General features: G+C 38.2%; 1 non-coding gene and 1 pseudogene across 1 annotated transcript; both read left to right on the top strand.

Annotated features, from left to right (window-relative positions):
• The first annotated feature begins 354 nt into the window (after positions 1 to 354).
• Positions 355 to 439, top strand: LOC123571550 (small nucleolar RNA U3; annotated as a pseudogene).
• A 10,822-nt stretch (positions 440 to 11,261) lies between these two features.
• On the top strand, positions 11,262 to 11,367 carry LOC123571447 (U6 spliceosomal RNA). The gene has a single exon (XR_006695610.2). It is a non-coding gene; the product is annotated as a U6 spliceosomal RNA (small nuclear RNA).
• Positions 11,368 to 12,492: the final 1,125 nt, after the last annotated feature.

The raw sequence follows: 12,492 nt of genomic DNA, 5'->3' as shown, positions 1-12,492 counted from the left end.
TAGAACCAAAGTTCCCTTAACTCAAGTCAGTCCAGCCTCCATCTACTCTATTACTTTGTAGCGGTCTCTATTAATGTGTTCTTACTTTTAAACAACTGAAACCAACTTTTACAAAATTAATAACAACAACAACAAAAGATGGAGGGAAATTTCATAGAAAAACCCTCAACATATCTCAGAGTCAAAGGAATTGTTAGCTTACCAGATGAGGTGAGCCTCAGGCAGTTCCAGGGCCCTTAGGTGGCATTCACTGAATTTCTAAAGAGCTGTGGTTGAAGACTGTACACTAGTCTCTCCCTTATCCACAGGGATATGTTCAAGACCCCCAGAAAGGGAAACCACAGATAAGGGGGGACTACTGTACTTTCAGGGATCATTTCTGTAGTATATTTACTCAAGCGCTTCTGATCATGTAGGTACTAGCCTGGGAAGAACTGGTGTGACTTAGAGAGAAAGACATTCTGGTTGTTTTAATGTGGTTCAGGTGAAACATGCCAATGGCAACAGCTTTGCCACCTGGCTTTCCAACATTTTTGTTATTAGCAAAGGCAATAAACCACGGATTTGTCTTCCTCAGTGAAAAGGTATCCACTTCACCATTGCTGAAGAGAAAGACAAGAGAATGCTGGCCAAACCCAGCAGTGGGTGAAATGATCTTTAGATGATGTGTTGGAAAGGTCTTTGTACTTAACTACAGCATGAAAACTAAAAACAAATGAACAAAAAGCTATGTTCAGCAAGGACTCAGTGCCAACACCTCTCCAAGTGCTGTCTCCCTCTGTTCCAAGGTCCAAATTTTCAAGAGAGAGAGCCTCATCAATCTCAATGGAGTTGGGTTTCTACTCTCTTTCACTCATCAATCAGTCATAGACAGAGGGACAAGGTCACAGGGTATAGGACATGTTCAGAGAAGGCCTCTGCCGAGTTTCAGGACATGTCCAGACAAAGGGTGCTTACAATAATCCTGAAGCCACCATGAGCCTGAACGTCATCTCAGCAGAGGAAAACCACTGAGACATGTGACCCAGATGATTTTAAAAATGCATCCTCATCACTGTTGAATAGCTGAAATATAGGCTTGGCAGATGCTATGTGATGAACTAGAGTTCATCAGGCATTAGCGAAGCTTGCCAAATGTCCCCATGACCACAAGGCCGTAATTGTTGGGTGGGCAGTAAATGGTTAAGGATTACTCAATGTGTCTCAAACAACATATGTTCCAGCACTTCTTGCTGTCAGGCCAAGTGCATGGAATTTGAGATTCCACAGCACAAGGCAAGGCCAGTCACAAAGAAACAGAAACAAATTGAAGTAAGGCAGAATGGGATTTTGTAAAACATGCGAGCTTTGCATCTCATACATTATCTTTCCTGAAGCCATGTTATGTCATGCTAATATGTTGAGGTCAGCTATGGTGTAAGCTGTGAAGAAAGTTTTTTTTAAATAATAGTTTAAGTAGCAAAGTTTAAGAACAGTTTCTTAAGTAAAAAGCAAATATATAATATATATATATATATATATATCATACAAGTAGTAATAGTGATATATATATATGTATATCTTATAATAATTACAAGGTCACACATTTACATACGCTTTCTCTAGTCGGAGAAAAAAGGGTTGGGTTAGAGACCCCATATAACCACAGGCAAGCCCAGGAAAGTGTATCACACATGCTACTGTCAACTGATATCATTGTTTCGGTGGGGAAATGCTTCAAAACAGCTGCCAAACATGATGTTATTACTGATACACAAGAGCAGGGAAGTTTAAAAGTACACTGGAATCCTGATGCTGGTTCAGGTTCTGCCTAGTGTTAAATATATATATATATACCCCAAACTGGGAACTAATGCAAGAAAATGACTGCATGTCCCTTCAATGCCTTTTTAAGCAGGCTCACTCAAGAATTATTTGATTGCACAGGAGAATGCACTTATGTTTGGTTTTGCTATTTCTATCTAATTGGAGCCCAGACACTGAATTTAGTTGTGAATTTGTATATTGTCCAGTAGAGAAGATGACCCCACTAGCTACAGTTTTATGGTCCCATAAGACATTTGCCAGTTTTGTATCTAGTGGCAAATTTATTTCATCATTCCTTTGACTGACTATACATAAATATCTGTCCTTTGAGACAACCTTACTATCTTGTTGACTCTCTCATTAATTAATGAGATGGATAAAATCTTTGACAGCATTCATTCTATATTTGTGTAAAAGTCCTGTTCTTAACATTTTGAAAATTATATTTCAATACTAGGGATGAGTCTGCAGTTTCTCCAGTCTCCTCAAATGCAGAGTGGTAGGTGAGCTGGGTTCCAAGACCCTTTGGGTGCCAATATAGTATGATTCCTTCTGTGAATGTATGGTGTAAAGTATTTAGTAGGGTAGCTTATTTGTTAGAGAAATTTTCAAAGTAAAAACTTCGGAAAGGTTTAAGGATGGCTACATTAACAGTGAATTCTACCTGAACAAAGAATCTAAAAATTATCACTAGATTCTGTAGTTTGAGTGATGGTGTCCCCTCCTTATGTTTTGAAACTTAATCCGCAATGCGACAATATTAAGAGGTATAGATGTGGCCTTTGGGAGATGATTAGGTCATGAGGACAGAGCCCTCACAAATGGGATTAGCACCTTTATAAAAGGGATTGAGGTTGAAGAGAGTCCTCTCTTGCACTTCTGTCCCTTCTTCCATGTGAGAACACAGCATTCATCTCCTCCAGAGGATGCAGAAAGAAGGCACTATCTTGAAAGCAGAGAGCAGCCCTCGCCAGACACCAATCCAGCTAGTGCCTTGATCTTGGACTTCCCAGTCTCTAGAACTGTGAGAAATACATTTCTATTGTTTCTAAATTACCCAGTCTGTGGTATTTTTTTACAGTAGCGCAAATGCAATAAGAGCCCAAGTAACCTGATTATCCAAACATCAAGGTTCCCAGACTATCAGAGTCTGGTAAAAGTATCCCACCTTGTCTGGAGATGGATGCTAATCCTCATGGGGCCTATCTTGTGGAATAGAGCTACATAACCCAATAAATATAAGAGGCATGAAAAATGATGCCTGACTCTAATTCTACCAGAAGAGAGCCTGCAGCATCTGATAATGAATAGCAGTCTCACCAGATCACCTGCCTCCTTGCTACTCAACATGTGGTCTGAGGACCAGCAGCAAAAGACATCACCTGGGAGTATGTTAGAAGTGCTGAATCTTGGGACCATCCCAGATCTAGTGAGACAGAATCTGTATTTTAACAAGATCTCCTGGTGATTGATATGGACAGAGAGCTTGAGAAGCACTGATCTGCCTGCAGAGTCCAAAGGTGGTTCTCAGCCCTGGCTACACACTGGAACTGCCTGGGGAGTTTTAGGGCTTACAGAGTACAGGCGTTATTAGTATCCCCCCTAGCAGGATGGGAAAGAAGGTGACAGATGAAAAACATAAGTCACTCATCTCAAGTCAGCACTGTGTAAGAAGCCCAGCAAAGGAACTTTAGCAATGCCAGGCCTTTGGGAGGGGAAGACTGAAGGGCTACAGGGACAAAACAGAAGAATGGCAATCCCATGGATTCTTCTATTGATTTCCCCCCCAGGGATGAAGGTATTCGTAACTTGCCAGGAAGCCTGTCTCCTGTTCAGGCTAATTCTACACTGTGAGTTTATCCAGAGTTTAGCAACAATAATCAGGGACCACAAAACCCTAAAAATTCCTGAAAGCATCAGTAATGGGAAGGGCAGAGTATACTTTGACCATTCTTAAGGAAGTCCCTTTACTTGTTCTAAATCCCAGGCAGGGGATTTTGCTTCATTCAAAGTTCTATAATAAGAAGTCTCCACACTAATCAAGTTTAACCTCTCACTATCACAACCCACAGTTGCTATTTTTAGAAATGCTGGGCTGTGAGCACAAGATGATTAGGTGAAGTATCAGTGGCCTGCAGATGTGGGCCCAAATACTTGTCATAGATATATTCTGACAACTGTACTCCAACGATCTGTTTAGTACAGTGCTTTGGTTTCTTCAATAGCAAAGTGCTGCTTGTGGGTCTGGTGGATTCAGAGGGATCAAAGAGTGGTGGCAGGTGCTAAGGAAAGTCACTATTTGGACAACTTTAAACTAAAAAAGACGGAGGAGCCAGCTCTGTCCTCAGGATTGAGTGACATGGAGCTCCTCTGCTCATGTCTGAGGTCCGTCCAGACCTCTCTTACAGGCTCTGGCTCCCATGCCTGGACTTTGGATTGGCCAACAGCTCCAAGGGAGTGAGTCTGTTGAGCATCCCTGAAAGCATTTTCACCAAGTTCTGTGTCTCACATCTATGGTTTGCCATTCTTCAGTCTTTAAGGCAGCTTTTAAACTACCTGTGGTAAAGAAGTAACTGTTTTTGTTTCCAATTCACCATAGACCAATACTTTTAAAAATATAATTTAAAAAGTCCCCATTCTTCCTCCCACTCTGTACCCTTTATAATGGTTGATCATATGTTCCAGTTTGTTGAGGACAATGTCATTTTCCATCTATAGTCCTAGAGCCGTGACTAATAATCCCTTTCACTCTAGAAATGGTTGCACTTGAATAACAAATTATATGGTCACCCTACCTTCATATGTGATTATAATCATTACTCTTGTATACTTACACAATTTCTACAAATATCAGCAAATAAATGTAAACTTTTATCTCTCAAAAAATAGCCAAGATGATATGTGTAGTTGTAAAAACAGAGTCAATTGATGAATCTATTGACAGTAAATTCGTTAGGATCATGTTAGCTGGTATAATAAAGAACCAAATGAATAGTGATTCAAAACAATAGAAGCTTATTAGTGTCTCACATAAAGTTCAAAATGTGTGTTCTAGGCAGATATTCAGGGGCTGGGGTTAAGGTTCACTTCATCTTGAGGCACTGCCATCTTTAACAAGTAGCTTCCAAGAGTTCCACATGTCTTAATTTGGGCCACTATAACAAATTACCATAGACTAGGTGGCTTATAAAATTATACATTTATTTCTCACAGTTCTGGAGACTGGAAGTCAGACATCAGGGTGTCAGCATGCTCAGGTTCTGGGGAGGGCCCTCTTCTAGGTTGCAGATGGCCAACTTCTCATTGCATCCTCACATGGTTAAAAGAGGGAAGAGATTTCTCTGGGGTCTCTTTTGTAAGTGCACTAATCTCATTTAAAAGGGCTCCACTCTTGTGGCCTAACCACTTCCCAAAAGCCCCCACCTCTTAATACCATTACATAGTGGGTTAGTATTTCAACATATTAATTGGGGGGACACAAATGTTCTGTCTATATCCACCATGTTTGTCTGTATCAAGCCAGTGAATTGGAAAAAGGCTTGGTGGATTCCACATGGAATTATGAGTCATACCTGAAAGACGCACAGGTCATTCCTGATCACATTTTATTAGCGAGAACTCAGTGCCTTGATCACTTCGAACCATGAGGGATGCTAGAAAATGTAGTCTAGCTGTATACACAGATGAAGAAATCAGTTTGGTAAATAATTTTGCCACAGTAGTCAAGGACATCATTTTTAAATGAAATAGAATAGAATAAGCCAAGATTCATTTGACCTGGAATATAGGAAAGGTTAGTATAGTTTTGGAAAAGCCTTGTTTCAGTCATCTATATATTTGTATGCATGCTTGTGTGTAAAATGTATTTCTTATACTGCGTCACAGTCAAAAAGTTAAAGCCATTCTACCAAATAAATTTCCATATAAACAGTATTAGAAGAGATAGCCAAAGGAAAAAATGAGGGCTCAAGCTCTGAAGAGAGCTTTAAAATCACTGAGAAACTGGGCAAGTGTGAACATGCTTAAATGCTCATAAGTGACAATAACATCAACAAACCAGACGCAGCTGTGTAGACTGGGCTGATCCTGAGAAACACTGGCATTGACAAGTGAGTCAGGTTGGACTTAGGTACCCACCCACTCCTCTGACAGCAGCCCACCCCTGTTCTCCAAGGATCTCACCTATGCCCGTGCATGCAAAGTATGAGGGGATAATTTAGTCATTTCTAGCAGAACTTGCATGGAAAAATCATCATGAATCAAAAGAATTAGGCTTTCAAATTTGAATAAAGGGCTGGTTTCCTCACATTTTAGGGCAAAAAATCAGATCTGATCTCAATATAACTTCCAATCACATCACACAAAGAGCCACTCTCTTGATACTGTGTAAGGCTGTGTATGAGCATGAGTGTGTATGTGCACATGTGTGTGCACATGCGTATGCTTAAGCACATACTTACCTGTGTGCTGAGACACAGGAGAGGTAGGACAATAGAAAGATCAAGAAGTATTGAGAATTCCTGGCATAAACAGAATGAATGGAGCTGGTTTAATTCATTTTGAGAGGACTTCAGCAGGCTTTTCTAAGGAAAGGCAGGACATAATCTAGAAAAACACAGCAGAGATGACATTTTGAGCATGGGGATATATGGCAAGCCATAGAACATGCTTTAGAGTTGAAATAAGCAGACCTGTATTTGAGTCCCAGAGAGATAGCTTATTCTTCCCATTATACAAATTAGAAAACTGAGAGTCATAGAGGTTACACCCAAGATTTTGCAGCTCATATGAAGAACTAGTACTCAAAGAAGTAGGCTCAGTAGTGGAAAAAGATAAGAATCTACCCAGAAGGATTGTCCGTCTCAGAGGCAGAACATACTGGGACCACAGGAAATTCAGATGGTGGCTGAGCCGCTGCTGAGGGAGGGTAACCAGAGCTCTTCAGCACAGGATCAGACAGCTGGTCCTTACTAGGGTGTTTTGGGCTGCTGTTTCACCAAGGAAAAAGCAACAGTGAAATGAAAAGAAGTTGGTGGGCATTCTGGAAAATGCCATAAGTTGAATATGTCCCATCTTTTCTTTGCTATACTACACTCCAAATAAAAAAGAAAGAGATTAATCACCTGTAAAACGGGTATTCAACTCAATTTTCTCATGCAGGTCTATAAACCCAGCCCCTCCCTTTCCATTCCCTCTCCCACAGCCCACTGGAACAGGGCTGGAGACAATCATTTCTTAGAAAAACTAAAAATATACATTACATCATTCGTCCCCCACAGCCTTCAACCCCCCACAACAAGCCAAGTAATTTGAGCCCCTCTGCAAGGCATGCCATAGCCTCCCTTTGAGGTCTGTGTTTTCCCTATTTATTGTACCTGGGAGACTGACAGACATATGTTTTATGATACATTATATATTAGGCTTGGCTAGAGGCTCCATTTCCATTAAAGATGACTAAAGCACTAAGTTATAGCTACCTGGACCTCCCCTGCCATTTGTCTTCTGAAGCTATTCTCTGAGCTGTATTTCTGTCTTTTACTGTGACATTTGCTCACAAAATGGACAGAGCTTGGCCATTAAAAACCAAAGACTCTGCTTCTACAATATTTTTTAGAACAGAGCTCTAGAGCCCTCTTCCTGAATTCCTCCAGTTCTTGGTTCTGACAATTTCCTGAAATAGACGAGTGATCCCCAAAGCTGCAAAATCACATCTCTTTAAAACACCAGCTAAAACTGAGAAAGATAAAATAAAAACAGATCTACTTTTCCAAAATGGGGTTATGTGAGTTGCTGCTCCCTTCAGGCAACTGTTCGGCAATTGACATGTGGTTTCTGCATAGTAATTAATTAAATGCTCACCCTTATTCATAAGACACTTGTGGGGATTACTTTTTTTTTAATGTTGGTTTTTAAAATTTAGAATGATGCCTTTAGATCAATTTAGATACCATGTCATTGCACAGGTAATTAGTAAAATAAGGAAGAGACAATGATAAAAATAGAAGCAACATCAAAAAAAGGCCAACCTTCATTAGCATTATAACCTATGAATTAAAGCTGGTAACGGGGAAAAATAACTTCATTTATCCTGTGCAAGAGTCAGTGATTAATTGAAAATACACATCAAAGAGCTTCATTTGCATATAGAAGCTCTGGTACTCTGAGAAGCTTTGTGTGGGAAGGGGTTTCCTATTGAACACACACAGATACATAGAGACCTCTCACGATGCTACAAGAGCCAGCCATCATTCCTTCCAACTATGAAGGATGTCCAGCTTCATCGATATATTTACAGCCTGACCCAGAGAGACCACTGAGTTGAACAATGGACAAAGAGACAAAGAAGTATTTCTAGATATACAAGTATATAAAGAGGATGAGAAACATATTCCTTAGTAATTTTTTTAAACTGGAAATGTCCCTCACAGGTGGGTTTCCATCGTCTCATTTCCCACAGTTAATGTTTTAGGAAGGAAAATGCTCCCCTCTTCTTCTTGATTTCCCATCCTAAAGACCATTCCTCAATTGGATGTGTGGAGCCTCCATACACACCAGCCTTCACATTTACTGCCACATGGAATGGCAAATTCTTGGGCATTGATTGCTTATCTTCTCTCTGAATACAGGATGCTCAAACTCTTTGTAAGTCTCCTTTTGAAAGCTGATGAGATATTATGGAGGCATATCACTGGAACTTGCTCCACTCTTGCCCTGCCCACAATGTGCAGACACTACTCTGGATATGAACCACTATGTTCTAAGAAGCATTCCATTTGGGTGTTGTGTATGGTAAACACAGCCTCAGACGGCCATTACTAGGGCAAGACTTCCAGAATAGCTGAGCAAGGAGTTCACCAAATCCTCATCCCAAAAAGCAAAAATAAAACTGGATAAAATTGTCAAAAACAACCATTTCAGGAATCCGGAAATTGACCAAAAACAAAACAAAAAAATGAGAAACATTTATTCACGAAAAATGATTGAATCTCGGTAAGAATAGAGAGGGATTGTTATTTTTGTCCAAGACTGTTTCATGCTGTTCCACCCAGCTTCATGCCACTGTAGTTCTACCAGGGCAGGGCAGGCCTTGAGGACCAGCAGCTCCATGGCTGGAAGGGCTAATGTGATATGGAATGGAAGATGGAAAAACCCATGGTTGAAAACAATAGCAATCTTGGGGATAAACAATCAGAAAAATCCAAAATCATAACTAGTCTGGAATTGCCCTACTGGCTGGGCCAGTAGGCAATCATACCAGCAGAAGAGCAAGAAATTTATCAGCAAGATCCAGAGATCAAGACGGCCAGAGTGGGCCTGGAAATCTGCATGTGTACCATGGCTGTGCTTATGCTCAGGAAAGACTGAAGAGGGTCTTAGTGAGCTTAGTGAGCTACTTGTCGCTGAATGAATGTGAGACTCTAAAAGCACAGAAAGTAAAGACTGACAGACTTGCAAACGACCTAAACTTTGAATGCCATTTTCCAAACCATACACAGATCCATCAGGATACGGTAAAAGCCTTATTGGCTCAAGGAGTTTAAATCTTTGGCTGACCTCTATGCTATGCTGACCCAGACATGACTCCAAAAGACACAGGCTTAAAAATAAGATCAAGATTTGTTTTAATTGAGTGGAAACATCAGTGGCTGCACACTGCCAGAGAGACAGGCAGTATATAGTTATTTCAGTAAATAAATAACAATAATAGCAAATAACAAATAAATAACAAAAATAACAACAACAAAACCCGGGGAGAGAGGAATCAGAGTCCAGAGTTGCTACAATATATTATCAAAACTGTCCAGCTTTCAACAAAAAGTTATGAGACATGCAAAAAAAAAAAAAAAAAAAAAAAAAAAACAGGACAGTGTGACTCATACACAATAACAAAAAAGAGCAGGCAATAGAAACTCTCTGAAAGACCCCAGGTGATGGACTTACCAGACAAAGACTTCAAAGTAGGTGTTATTAATATGTCCCAAAAATACAAAGGAAACCCCCTTTAAAGAATCAAAAGAAAATATGGTTCCCAAGAAAAAATAAAAATGTTTGAAGTGAGAGATATCCCAGTTACACTGATTTGACCATTACACATTGTATGCTGGTATCAAAATATCACAGGTACCCCATAAACATGTACAATTATTATATAATAATAAAAATGTAAAAGACAAAAAAGAAAATATAACAATGACTCATCAAATACAGAATATCAAAGAGAAATTATTTTTAAATGACCATTCTTAAATTCTAGAGTTAAGAAGAACGATAACAGAAATAAAACATACACAAAGGGGCTCAACAAGAGATTTGAGTGGCAAAAGAAAGAATCAGCAAATTTGAAGGTAAAATACGAAGAATTGTCCAACCTGAAGAATGGAAAGAAAAACTAATGAAGAAATATTAGCAGAGGCTGAGAGACCTATGAGATACAATTAAGTATTCCAACATAAGTGTACTGGGAGTTCAAAAAGAAGAAAAGAGAAAGAGGCAAAAAAAAATGAAGAGATAATGACCCAAACTTCCCCAAATGGATTAAAAACATTAATCCACACACCCAAGAAGCATAATTAATTCCAAGTAAGATGAACTAGAAGACATTTACAGAGACACATAGCCAAGATGTTGAAAGGCAAAGACAGAGAAAATCTTGAGAGTAGAAAGAGAAAACCAATTCATCACAGACAAGTGGAAAGGAGAGCTTGATAGATTAGCAACTGATTTCTCTTCAGAAATAATGGAGGCTCAGAATGCAGTGGAATGACATATTCAAAGTATTGAAAGAAAAAAAAAACTGTCAACCAAGAATCCCATATCTAGCAAAACTATATTTCAAAACTGAAGGCAAAACAAAGACATTTCCAGATAAACATGATCTCTCTTACAAAGAATACTAAGTGAAATTCCTCAGGGTGAAAGAAAATAACACTAGACAGTAATTCAAATTCACACAAAAAATACAGAACATGAGTAAAAATAACTATGTATTTAAATATAAGAAACTTTAGAAAGGTAGTTTCTCTCTTCTCTTAATTTATTTAGAAGACAATTGTACAAAAGAATAATTATAAAAATTTTCCTGTTGGAAATATGTCATACAAAGAAGTAATATGTATAAATAATAATATCACAAAGAAGGAGGGATAGAACTATATTGAAGCAAAATTTCTGTATTTCACTGGAATTAAGTTAGTATTACCTGAAATACATCATTTTTAGTTTAGAAGTATACTGTACTTCCTCCAGAAGAAAAACTAAAAAAATTATTCCCAAAAATATAATTAAAAACTATTTAAAAAGGAATTTAAATAATACACTAAAAAAAAGTATTTAGGACAAAAACAGCAGTAAAGAAGGAATAGAGGAACAAAAGGGCATGAGACAAATAGAAAACAAATTGAAAATATGAGATTAAATACAAATATATCAATAACCACATTAAAAATCAAATGATTGTGCTCCTTCAGCAGCACATACACTAAAATATCAATGATGCAAAGAAGATTAGCATGACTTCTGTGCAAGAATGACATGCAAATTCATGAAGTGTTCCACATACTTCTGAGTTTAAAAAAAAAAGGCTAATCCCAAAGGGTTACATAATGCATAGTCCTATTTATATAACATTTTTGAAATGAAAAAATTTTAGAAGTAGAGGTCAGATTAGTGGTTTCCACGGATTAGGGATGGGGCAGCAGTGGGGGTGGCAGGGATATGGATATAGTTGTGAAAGGGAAACATGAGGGATACTTGTGGTGTTGGAACTGTTCAGTACCTTGACTGTCGTGGTGGATACACTATCCTACACAGGTGATAACATTACATAGAGCTTAATAAACCCCCTCACCCACAGACACACACACACACACACACACACACACACACACAAACGATTACAAATGAAGCTGGGGAAATAGAAATAAGAGCTACAGATTATGCCACTGACAATATCCAAATTGTAATATTATACTATAGTTTTGCAAAATGTTACTGTTGTTGGAGAAAACTAGGCAAAATGTACCAGGGACTGTTCTGGGTTATTTCTTAGTACTATATATGAATATAAACTTATCTCAATAAAAATTTTAATTAAAAATGTAAAAGGATTAAACATCCAAATTAAAAGGTAGACACAGTTATACTGGATATAAAACAAGACCCAGCTATATGCTGTCTATAAGAGACACACATAGATTCAAAGACACAAATAGTAAAAGTTGAAAGTAAAAGTACAAAAATTATATTATGAAAATAGTAACCATAAGAGAGATAAAGTCTCTGTACTAGTAACAGACAAAATTAAGATAAAAAATATTGCTACAGACAAAGAAGAACATTTTATAATTATAAAGCATTAGTTAATCAGGAAGATATAACAATTACAAAGTATACACATACCTGACAACAGAGCTCCAAAATACATGAGGCAGAAACTTACAGAATTGAAGTAAGAAATAAAAAATTCCACAGCAATAGTTGAAGACTTCTATAGTCCACTCTATAGAATGGATAAAACAACTAGACATAAAATCAGTAGAGACATAGAAGAATTGAACAACATTATCAATCAACTGTATCTATAGTACACCCCATCCAACAATAGCAAAATATACATTCTTTTGAAGTGCACAAGGAATATTCTTGAGGATAGACCATATGCCAGGTGCCATGGCTTGAATATTGTTT

Source organism: Macaca fascicularis, chromosome X (genome assembly GCF_037993035.2).
Source record: "Macaca fascicularis isolate 582-1 chromosome X, T2T-MFA8v1.1".
Classification (NCBI taxonomy): Eukaryota; Metazoa; Chordata; class Mammalia; order Primates; family Cercopithecidae; genus Macaca; species Macaca fascicularis.
The sequence above is the reverse complement of the archived record's forward strand: the minus strand, read 5'-3'. Positions and strand labels throughout refer to the sequence as shown.